Below are 12511 nucleotides of genomic sequence, written 5' to 3'. Positions count from 1 at the left end.
TGCATCTTTTCCCACTTCTATGTGGGGTCGATGATTTGGTGCAGTACAGTAATGTACTTAATCAGGTAATGTAGCGTTAACATACTGTACGTATATTCAATCTGTGTATGCATGTATACATATGTGTATGCATTGTGTTAAGGGAAATGACACACTCTCTCTCTCTCTCTCTCTCTCTCTCTCTCTCTCTCTCTCTCTCTCTCTCTCTCTCTCTCTCTCTCTCTCTCTCTCATTGTTATTCTACATAAGAAACAATACCAACTTCTTCATGCTAGTGCCGGGATTAGGTGAGCGCAGGATAATGTTAAGTGTAAGATGTTTGGAATTACTTAATAATAAAACTGTGAAGAATTTGTAATGTTAATTGGCAATGAATGACAAAATGACATTCAGGATACATATGTCATTATAGTACATCTCTTAATACTGGCAACCCTTTGGTCCCAAGGGATTTTACTGTACTTTTATGATAGTAATAATAGTAATTTGGAAGGAGTCCCTTTTTTAGGGTATCATTGTTGAAAATGATTGCCATTACAGTGGGATTCAGGGTATAAATTCTTTTCTGTTTTTTTTATTCTTCTTCTCAGCAGGTAGATGGTATAATAAAAGGATTTTGACAAAGGAAAAATCTATTTCTGGAGAGGGGCCCGTGTCACCCGGTGAAATAGTCCATTCAGCACTTATTTCTAGGTAATTCCGTTGCTAGATACCAGAGAAAGCTAAATGAAATGCTGGAGTTACTACCCCCAGAGTGAGCTCCACTAGATGGAGTCGTGTATGGAAAAGGGTGAACTACAAAAACACGGAACCTTATCCTATAGAGATTCCCAATGTCAAAAGTCCCAACGAGAGAGGTGCTGATACAAGCCCATGCACTACTCGCGGACTGTATACAAGGCAACACTAGCCGCATTCCATGTTAGCACCCACCTCACTAGAATGAAGTTTATCAAGGGAGGGAGAGAATGAAAAACAGGGGTGGGTCACCGGGTGACACGGGCCCCTCTCCAGAAATAGATTTTTCCTTTGTCAAAATCCTTTTTCTGGATCGAGGTCCTGTGTCACCCGGTGAAATAGTAACAGAGAAATAAACATCATTCTTATGCTATTAAAGACTTAAATAGAAACGTTGAAAACTAGGAGAATTCTACCCTGAACATAAGTAAGGTCCTCTAAGTTCATGTAATGAAAATAATGTAAGTGGTCACCGTCTAAGATCATGAGCTTAGAACAGCACCTGAATAGGCTTGTATTAAGAAAATACTTCCTGCCTAATAGCAGACCCAATGACAGTGCCCCCTTTTTTAAAGGAGAGGACCTGACAAAATTGCAGGTCCTGTCTAAAAAGCCTGCAAGAAGAAAACTGGACACAGAAACAGACCTTGTAAAAGGGGAGTACTTTCCAAGGTGACCACCGAAAATGAGGACCTTCAATTGTAGATAGAAAGTTAGGGTGAGGAATTCACAACACTACCCCCTGATGAGGGGAAACCAAACTGATTGGTTCCACCAGACAAACCAAACTGATTGGTTCCGCCAGACAGGGCAGACAGTACAGGAAAACTAACACTAGAAGCTAAGCTGATTAAAAATTTTTGGGACTTCCTTAACAAGGAAAGATAAGAACAAGATGATTGTTGGTTACCGAAGCTAACTCCGATACATTACTCAAAGACCAGGAAACCGAATGTGGACGGAGTACTGTTCTTAGACGAACACAGACCTTAGGGATGAAAGTTAAGGGCCTGTGAGTCTGGTTCCAACAAAACACTTTGCTCGAGGCCAATGCGGCGCATCAGTACTATAGCTTCGAAAACTATGTGAAGAGTGCTAGTTACTTAACTGCAGAACCATACTGCAGTAGAGTAGGATCCCTTAACTGATTTCAGGAAAACAGAAATAACAGGACCAATATCAGTTTCCTCCTAAACTGTAAGATTCACAAAGACCACAAAGCCAGGACATCAGAGTTTGAGGGGGCTGACGAGGCTGAGTTTATACCAGACGGGACAGCTTGATAGTTTGTGGCTGAATTGGGTTGCAAACAGACCTACTTCCAGGCCCAGGAAAAGGTCACAAGACTACCTGAATGATGCTCCGCCTAAGGACTATTCCGACACCAGGGGAGGCCCTGGATAGGGAAAAAGCAGTGACCTTTTGGACCCCTACGAGAAGGGTGGTAGACAGAAGCACCTGCGTCTGTTGGTTATGGAGAAGAATGAACCATAACCTGAACGGAGCACAATTCGAGTCCAAAACCACTTGTTTACGCAGCGCACTATTGCTGTTTTGTTCAGAACCAGCCTAAAAGGAAACCTCTTGGGGGGAAGAAGTTTCCAAGAACAGGAAGACTGTCACCGCCCTCCAAAGCGTTGATATGGAACTGCCGGAACGTGACCGACTAAGTACCATGTGCTTCATTGGGCCAAAAATATCCACCTCACCTGCCAGAGAGGTGACGGTGTGGAATACTGAGGCCGGAGGGGAAAGCTGGAGAGGAACTGACTTCGGTAAGCACTTGACAGTTGTGCGAGGCCGGAGGCCACTATTCAAGCAGGAGGAATCAAGGAGACACGTCCCTGACTCCACCATACCCCGGTCATAAACTCCAGCTTTGACTTCAGAAGGAGAACCGTCACTAAAGCAAACTGGAGAAAACCCAGGACCTTTTCTTGGGCACGGGGAGAGGTATGCTTGAGATGATGAAATGATAAGATGCCCTTGTTATCTCTTTCCACTTCCACTGGATTCATAACTACGGAAGGTTACCCTCCTGAATCAGGTGGGATTCCTTCCTGGTTACTTAGAAGCCCAAAGACTCTAGAAACCGATTATAATGACCGGCGCCCTCAGGCAATTCCCGACGCTGGGTGCCCAAATGAGCCAGGCAACTAGATATGCAGCTAGCATAGCCTCCTAATACCGGAGCTGTTGAACTACGGTATTGTTCAAACTGGCAAAGACTCTGGAGCCGTATTGAGGAGGGCATGAACCTGAAGGGGTACGCCTGCTCCCCGAGTCTGAATCCCAGAAGGGATAGGACCTTTCTGCAACCAAGATGTGAAAGGAAGCATCGGAAAGGTCTATAGAGGTGGTTACGGCTCCACGGCGCAGTAGGATCCGAACCCACAAGACTGTAAGCAACCGAGACTTGCCGCAAGAATAAGGAAAACAAACGGGACACGCCCGGAAAAATTTTCCAGTGGAAGGGAACTTCCTTGGCAGACTGAAAAAGCCTGACAGGCCATTCGCAAAGACCCCCAGAACTCTGGCCGGAGGTTGACTGAACCTGATTGGGGGGGGGAACAACAGTCCAGCTCCCCCCCCGGGCCCTGATAACTATACTCTGGGCCCAGGAACTGAAGTTCCAGTGGCCCCGAAAATGGTACAGCCTCCCACCCATATGAGAAATACTACAGGGAGGAGGCTTGATTGCCTCCCGTGAAGCGAATGCCTTCCCAAATTCTCGGAGAGGAGTAGGATGCATCCCTGCTCCTATGATAACCCTGAGGGTCAGAGCCTCTGGCCAAATGTCTAGTGAAAATTCTTTCCTTAGGTTTTGGTATGAAGCAAAGAAAACTCCGGCGGGCACGTGGGGAAGGCAGAGACACACGGGGGCGTTACAAGGGGCTGATGTGTTGGCTGAACCCGCACACATCGAGGTGGAGGCTGGGAGTGAGAGCTGACGGCTGTCTAGGGGCAGAGACCTGAAGCGCCTGCACACCGCCTGAGCAGGGGGGCTCTTGAACTACATGAACTTCTTGCCGGACTTGGGACAGGTCCCGGCAAGATCAGACCGTTTCTGCTCGTAGGGTAGACACCCATGAGAACGGAGGCTCTGGGTAACAATAGTAGCCCAAGATGGGCGTCAGAATAACGCCCACCTGGGAAAAGATTAATTCTCCAGGTGAAACTGTTCATAAGATTCTTCAGCTCAAGGCGGAACGGGCAAGCCTGACTTACACCCTGTTTCAGCTTCCGAAAATTGACTCCGGAAGCTTAGGGAGCTGTACGCTGAATAAATTAGAAGCGTAGTCCGGGGTTAGAAGATTCACTGTGAATGTATCTGTGATATCTGTCTCCCGGAAATGCCTCAGCGATACATTTTCAAAACAAGCCTGTTGATAAGAGGGGCTACATTCGGAGCACAAGGGGTAAGAAACAGGGCTCCCAAAGAGAGCACGGTAAGACCCCACAGCTGGCGTGAACTTGGAATTTTCCGCCTGCCACTCCGTTAGAGTCCTCAGGGAGACGATGTGTCCAGCCCCTAGCTGAGGGCTCACTTATGGATCCTGCCAGACAGATGCCATGCTCGTTCTGACAGTCTGGTAAAACCCGGATAAGAGGATACCAGACCGGAAGGGAAGAAATGCCCTTCCACCAACCTCCGTGTGCCCACACCCCCGACAGGAGGGTGCCTTCATGCTGGGAAGCATAAAGGGAAGGCACCAAGATTCCCCAGACTGGAGGGGAAAAGAGGTGGAGATGTCCGAACGATAGAATTCCAAACGAGCAGGACTTAACAGGTGATCCATTGACAATGAGTCTTGAGATTGATCTCTTGGGATTTAAGCTCCTGGGAAAGGGAAGGCATGGACCATGACGTAGATAGTTAGTTTAATAGGTTGACAATGGCCCTCATAACGAGCTCCTTATAAGGAGACCCGTAAAAGAGTTTTCCAACAAAGGAAGGAGGGGGTAACCGCCTTGCTTTGCTTGGGCCGTGTCCCTTTCCAGAAGACGAGGCCAAACTCGTAGATGGCACCGGATTAGAGATCCGAGACGTCCTTGAGGGGGCCCCGGAGCGGGTCTTCTTGGTTTAAAAAAGGGTGGTCTTTTTTATTTTACTTACTTCACCTTAGGGACGGTAGACCAGGAACCGTCGAAAAGGGATGAGAAGGTAACGAATCCCCTAAAGGAAAAGTTTGCCTCACCTAATTCCGAGCTAAGCGGAAAAGGTTTGTCTCAATTATTCCCGCACCTACTTATCGCTCCGGGACGATGTTCACAGGTCCGAGAACGAGACAGAAGGCCGCAACGTCTTCAGAAAACTCTCCGTAAACAATTAACTTGAAGCGAAGAGTTACGAGACTTGCGGCCGGCCTCCAGGAGGGGGAAAAATTAGGACCCCACACACCGGAGGAACAACTATCAATAAGTTATATAAGACGGAGTTTGGCGAAGGAAAAACCGATAGGTGTATATGAAACCTACCAATTTACCGAGAATCTCGCCCGGAAACGGAGTTTGGCGGAGGAAATCGATAGGCGTATATGAAACCTACCGAACCATCGAGAATCTCGCCCGGAGAGAGCCCAAACACCGAAAGATTAACTATTAATAAGCCACAAGAGGCGGAGAACCGATAGGTTTATATGAAACCTACCGAATTAACAAGAATCCCGCCCGGAGACGGAGTTCGAAAGAGCGACTATTAATAAGCCACATAAGGTGGAGCTTGACGGAGGTAAAACCAACAGGTGTATATGAAACCTACGGATTCATCAGGTAGCCTGCTCGGGAGAGCATAGCGTACAACGCCACCTGCCGGGTGCCAAACGACTAATAATAAGCCAAAGGAGGCGGCGTTTGGCGGCGATAAAACCTACGGATTCATCAAGTAGCCTGCTCGGAGAGAGCATAGCGTACTTAACAACCTTCCGAGTCAAGAATAAGTCACATGAGGCGGAGTTTGGCGGAGACGAAACCGACAGGTATATATAAAACCTACGGGTTCATCAAGAAGCCTGCTCGAGGAGAGCATAGCGTACTTCATAACCTTCCGTGCCAAACTATAAATCCAAAACAGACTGCGCACCGGAATGGGAGCTATAGACTCCGTGACCGCTGGTTTGTTGTAGGATAGCGGAGCATTCCTGCACTTGACAAAACCAGCCGAAAACGTATGAGAAAAGGGCATGCTGGAACGGATGCCGGAGCAGAGTACCGTAGCAGCTATAGCCTAGTCAGACCAGGAAAACCCCCGGAGAAAACCGGGCTAACAGGACAAAACTCATAGACATAAAAACAGAGTCAACGGAACATTCCGAAGCGATTATGTCTGAACAAAATGTGGGAAGGTTATGAACTGTTCGAAGTGGGCGCACTCCGAGCCAGGAGAGGAAAACCCCGGAGGAGGATATCCTGAACGAAGTGATAGCGGTGGGGGGAATAAACGCCGACCGCTAAACATTAAAACCGCCGTAGCAGTAAGCAAGGAGAGCGCCCAACAAGATAACGAAACACCGAACAGGTAGTAGCAAAAGGAGGGGGAACGCCGAAAAGTAAATAAAGCAGAAGACAGTTAGGTGGAGAACGCTAACTGGCCTCGTATGAGATCCCAACAGTGAGGTGCGAACATGTAGGAAGCACCACGAAGGGAAATAGTCGACGTAAAAGGAAGGGGGAAGGATAGGCCAGGAGGTTGATAACCCAAAGCAGCGACCAGGGTGGGACAGCACTCCCGGGCGCCCAGAGATTCTCATAGATCCCCTCGCTATGTAAGCTGTGTTGCGACAAGAGCGAGAGAAAAGAGAGGAAGGGCAAAACCTCTACGGCCAGGAGAGCAAAGAAAGATAAAAGGAGTGTGAACAGGAGTGGGGAGAGCACTCCTGGTCACCTCCAGGTCCAGGTGGAGTGCCAACTCAGACACACCAAGGACAATCAATCAATGCAGAGGGAGGGGATTTAGGTTACGACATAAAATAAGGATAATTGCTCTCAAGCCTTGGAAAGTTAACAAACTTTGAAAACAAACCAAGGGGAGAGAGAGAGCAAAGGATAAAAGGGAGAGAAGGGGACTCTCGAAACCACAAAATAACATATATATAGTCGGTAAAAGAAATGTGAACAGGAGTGGGGAGAGCACTCCCGGTCACCATTGGTAAGCAACCCAAAGAAGGATTGAACTAAGATAGGCTAAGCAGGTAAACCCTCGCTATTCCAGCTTAACTTATTAGGAACATTAGCCTAAGTGAAAAGCCGAAACAGGGAGAGGGTGGACGTAGGCAATATATCCAAGTCAAAGCCAAACAAAGGGAAGCACCAGACATAAAACACACATGTACAGAACGAGATCACCGACATGAAACTCATACGTACAGATCGAGATCGTCCCCTCCTTAACGAATTTTTCCCCGAAGGGAAAAAGTGTTACAGCCAACCCCTAGGCTAACCTAACTGAGGTGATGTAAAGGAAGGAAGCCTAGGAGAGGGGTAAAGGCTAACCAATAACTCAAAAAAAAAATCATAATAAAACAAAAATTGTCTATAAGGTACATGTAGGAGGATAGGCAGGCCCAACACAACATGGACGTGAAGGGACATGACCGATCTCCAGTTAAAAGAAAGTATCCCAAAATTAACAAAATTCAAAAGCATCCAAGCACAAGGTCAAAAATTAAATGTAACAATGAAAATCATGTTCCCATACACTTAGAGAAGTGAGTCTAAAACAAGACAAAATAAAGCCAAAATAAGAAGCGAATAGGCCCGAGGGGGAACCACGTAGCCTAAACAACAAGACAGCACTTGACCAGGAAGGGAACACAAAATTCACAAAATAAACAAAATCATGAAAACAAAGTAAAAACCATAACAGTACCAATGAAAATAAGATCCCCAAAGGCTAAGAGAAGTGAGTGACAAAAATAAAGCATAATAAGGCCATGATAATAAGCGAATGGGCTCGAGGGGGAAGCTCGTAGCCTAAACGCTCAACAACATTTCTCGTAATGAAGCCACGATAAAAAGCGAATGGGCCCGAGGGGGTAGCTCGTAGCCTAAACGCTAAACATCACTCCCGTAATGAAGCCATGATAAAAGGCGAATGGGCCCAAGTGGGTAGCTCGTAGCCTAAACGCTAAACATCACTTCCGTAATAAAAATCACTCTCGTAATGAAGCCATGATAAAAAGCGAATGGGCCCGAGGGGGTAGCTCGTAGCCTAAACGCTAAACAGCACTTCTCGTAGTAAATGGGTACAGAACAAACAAAAATTAATCAAACCCACTAAAGTTAGGGATCATTACTGGTAAAACATCCCAAATAAAAAGGGATACAAATAAAAAACACAAAACAAAAATGCCGATCCAAGACCAAGAGAGGTCAAGAGATGACGTGAGAGGAGATCGAGACGGGCGTTATAAATTCCTTTAATTATTAAACTAAAGGAAAATAAGAAGCCTCAATCGCCTAAAAACAACAAAACACTGGTACTCAAATAATTGAAGAAGAACCTTGCGAGGATGCCATAAAAATCCAAAATAGAGCACAAAATAAGGATCACAACGAAATTACGTGTGAACGAAAAACGTGCTAAAATGGAATGCGGCTAGTGTTGCCTTGTATACAGTCCGCGAGTAGTGCATGGGCTTGTATCGGCACCTCTCTCGTTGGGACTTTTGACATTGGGAATCTCTATAGGATAAGGTTCCGTGTTTTTGTAGTTCACCCTTTTCCATACACGACTCCATCTAGTGGAGCTCGCTCTGGGGGTAGTAACTCCAGCATTTCATTTAGCTTTCTCTGGTATCTAGCAACGGAATTACCTAGAAATAAGTGCTGAATGGACTATTTCACCGGGTGACACGGGACCCGATCCAGAAAATTTCTATATGAAATGGAAAGATATTCTGCATTTGTTGTTTATTTTTACTATTACATTTTGATCACACAGGCAGTCATCTACAGAGAGAAGAGTGAAATACAAAGTTAGGTGTGTATTTATAGTGGTAGAGCTGGTTTTATTCAGTGAGAGTTTGAACGGACTTAATGACAATTTGACCTGCTATAACTTCGCTAAGTTAACCAGCTCCCCCTGCTATAAATATTTGTCCACCATTGTATTTCATTAATTCTCTCTGTAGATGACCACCTGTGCGTGAGTTGTAGAGTAAAAATAAGCAAGAAAGCAGAATATATTTACCTGCTGAGGAGAATAATGTACGAAAAATAGAGAAGACTGTTTTCATTAATATAATAGTAATGATATTTTAGTAAATACTGTACCAGTAATGTTTCAGTACAGGTATTATTGAATCTGGCTAGGTACAAGTACTTGTAGTGTGTGGTATCCAGGTAAACATTAGCTAACCAGATTCAACTTTGCATATAAGACCCTGGTGATGTATTTGGAGCCACTTTTTAGAAAAAACAGGGATCTTATATGCCATCTTGTACAGCTTGAAATCAGTTAACACTTTAGTGTTCTCACTGTTAAAGAGGCACTAAAAAGAATGGCAAAAAGCTGTCAAAATATTAGTATTTCTAAGAGTGTGACAGAGAAAGCAAGAAAAATATATTACAATTGGCAACACTGGTGGAAATCACAGTCCAGTGCTTCAACATTTGCATATTTGATGCATATTTTTCTATGATTATTGTTTATCATCAGAGTACATATTTGTTTTTAGTTATATATTTTGTGGTACTTGCAAAATGTACACTAATGTTATGAAGCATAATATATTGTGGCATGATTTTAGAGTGTGTATTAATGTAAATGACACATTCTTTCAATTAAATCAGCCTTTTTCTGTCACGGGATCTTGCCTAGGCAGCCCACAACTTGGAGCAATCTGTGGAATGTATAACAGATTATGGCAATTAGTAAATGGAGAGGGAAGAACTGAGACAGACAGAGTTGCAACTCTTGTAAACCTTTTGTTTGTTATCAAACAGTGTACTGTACGGGCTAATGTAAATTAGTCCATTTTAGTAGCAACTTGTTCTTTTTATTTTAGTTTGCAGAACTGAGTATAAAATAATTAGTTTTATCTAAGCATTTTCTTTTGTTACTGCAGTGTTCTTATGCAGTTATAATCAGAACAGTGGAACTGTGGACAATACAGTATCCAGTAAACTGCTATGCATTAATTATAAACCTAGCAGTAAATAATAATAATAATAATAATAATAATAATAATAATAATAATAATAATAATAATAATAAGAAAGGAAGTAGACATTTTTTTTTAAAAGTTCTTTTGAATAGAATGGCAGCATTGGGTGAATTTTCTGTGCAATATTAGTGCTTGATATAATTTGGCCAATATTCATATGATAGCTAAAAAAAGAATAACATAGAGGTTCTTAGTTTAGTAAATTTATTTCATATGGAAAGTGGTAATCAGTAGAGTTAAAATGGAAGTTGAATGCAGTGAGTAGATCCCTCATGGTATACAACACTGCATGAGGGAACAAAGCAACACTCTCCAACGCCAGCATTATCATGAGAAACACCAAAATCTTTTATGGAGACATGAGCCACAGCCACCTCCATTATAAGGTAGTCCTTGCCATTCTTCACTGGAAACCCACACTTAACGTTACTCAGAAGACTCTCCTCCTTCCGACCACCATTGGGAGAACGTAGGGTATGCCCCAGAGATAACGCAGCAGCCTTCCTCCTCCTCGAGCAGCGAGCCCAATGAGCAGAACACCCGTTGTGCCAGCCAGTCAGCACCTCCATTGCTCAGCCAGACTCACCCAATAGGAGAGCTCCCCAGCCATGATCAATCAATCAGAAATCAACCCCCTTCCTTGTAAACCCATGTAGGGTTACAAATACCATAATCCTTCGATTATCAGCAATAAAAGAACCAAGGCCCTGTTGGATAAGGGTCAAAATCCAAATAAGGTCAAATAAAACTCTACTTATGTAAAATGGCAGCTATAACACACACACACACACACCTTCCCTTTTTTTAAATGTTTATTTTGCAGCAGTCTCATTTTTATTTTTACTGTATTTTCAGCCCAAAAGGTAAATGCATTTGATATCCCGTAGCATGTGCGTCTGGTATGTACATACGCACACACTCTGCATAGGGTGGTGGCATCGAAACAAGTTGTATTTAGCAGAACGTGTTGCCATCATCTACAAATTCGCATTTTAAATATTTTTACGAAATTAGAGATGAAATATCAATATTGTAGTAACAAAATATTCTCTTGTGTACTGTTATGATATGGGTGATAATCACACTTATAGTCAACTAACTTGTAATGAGTGTACTTTACAGTAAAGCAAGCAAAGCAGAATAAAAGGCAATACATGATACTGTGTTAAGAAACACACATGAACGCAAACACACACAAAGCAAAAGAGGTAGAGAGGAAGAGTGGGCTTTCATGATTGTTATTGGCTTAAAAGCACATCATCCCTTAACACATCATGAAATGCCGTTTTGTTTGTTGCTTTTTATTGGCTGATTTGGATATGTTTTCAGTGTACTAGCAAAAGGTAGAAAGAGTGCAGGTGGGCAAGCATCGTATATGTCTTTGCTGTTTGCTTTGTGCGTAATGTATTTATTATAAGTTACAGTACAGTACTGTATATATCCTTTAATGAAATGTGGAAAAGCATATAAATGTAAAAACATGAAACAAAAAAAGCTTTAGTGAAGTCAGATGCCTATCCACCCCTCTCTACCCATCCCAGACTGAATTCCCACCCCTTCTTAACCAGGGAAACTGCTTCCCCACTCCACCTACCTTCCAAAATGGCCTTTTCTCAGAATGAATTCCTCTAGCCAGCCTTACTGCCCCTCTCCCATGGTACCCAGTCATCCAAACCCCCACCTTTAAAACTTTTCTGGGCCTCCCACACCCCCCAAACCCTTTCTCAGTCTGTTTATGAGTGTAAGCAATGTTACCAACATTTTCTTAAGCCATGCAGCATTGCCAACCATCAAAGTGTGGTTTTTCCAGTTTTTATGAAATTTATATGTTACAGTAGAACCCCGTTCCCCGACTGTACTAGAACTCGACATAATCGGATTTCAACACGAAATGTTGAGTAAATTTTGCGTCGGAGCTTAAACAACAAACCGGAATCCAACCCGATGAATCATATGATGTTTGTAGAAAATAGAGTTTCGGGCGGCTGCCTCTAGTTGGCGTTGTTGGTGGCGTTCTTCCCATGCTTATTTAAAAGCATTTAAAGCCCACACATGCTGCTGCTGCTGCTGCTGCTGTTGAAAAACAAGCTAGATTATCACATTAAATTAATAATACAGTATTTATAAGCTGAATTACTGTATGTCTGTTATCATAAAAATTAAGAAAAATTTCCTAAATTACGTCGGAACTCGGCAGCTCGTGGCAGATATAAACAAACCATGGCGCCACCCTGGTGGTGTATCGCAGTACTAATTACATAAACATTCAATATTTATGGTAAATTTCATACAGAGTCTACTGGAATAGTGTACAAAATCACTGTAAAACATCTTTCAGTAAATATTTACTGAAAGATGTTTTACAGTGATTTTGTACACTTTTCCAGTAGACTCTGTGTGAAATTTACCATAAATATTGAATGTTTGTGTAATTAGTACCGTGATACACCACCAGGGTGGCGCCGTGGTATGTTTATATCTGCCACAAGCTGCCGAGTTCCGATGTAATTTAGGACATTTTTCTTAATTTTATGATAACAGACATACAGTAATTCAGTTTATAAATACTGTATTATTAGTTTAATGTGATAATCTGGCTTGATTTT

General features: G+C 43.3%; 1 protein-coding gene across 4 annotated transcripts in view; it reads left to right on the top strand.

Annotated features, from left to right (window-relative positions):
- The window catches only part of LOC136846482 (N-chimaerin-like), a 68617-nt gene that overhangs the window by 39599 nt on the left and 16507 nt on the right, over positions 1-12511 (top strand). The window lies entirely within an intron of this gene.

Source organism: Macrobrachium rosenbergii, chromosome 15 (genome assembly GCF_040412425.1).
Source record: "Macrobrachium rosenbergii isolate ZJJX-2024 chromosome 15, ASM4041242v1, whole genome shotgun sequence".
NCBI lineage: Eukaryota > Metazoa > Arthropoda > Malacostraca > Decapoda > Palaemonidae > Macrobrachium > Macrobrachium rosenbergii.
The sequence above is the reverse complement of the archived record's forward strand: the minus strand, read 5'-3'. Positions and strand labels throughout refer to the sequence as shown.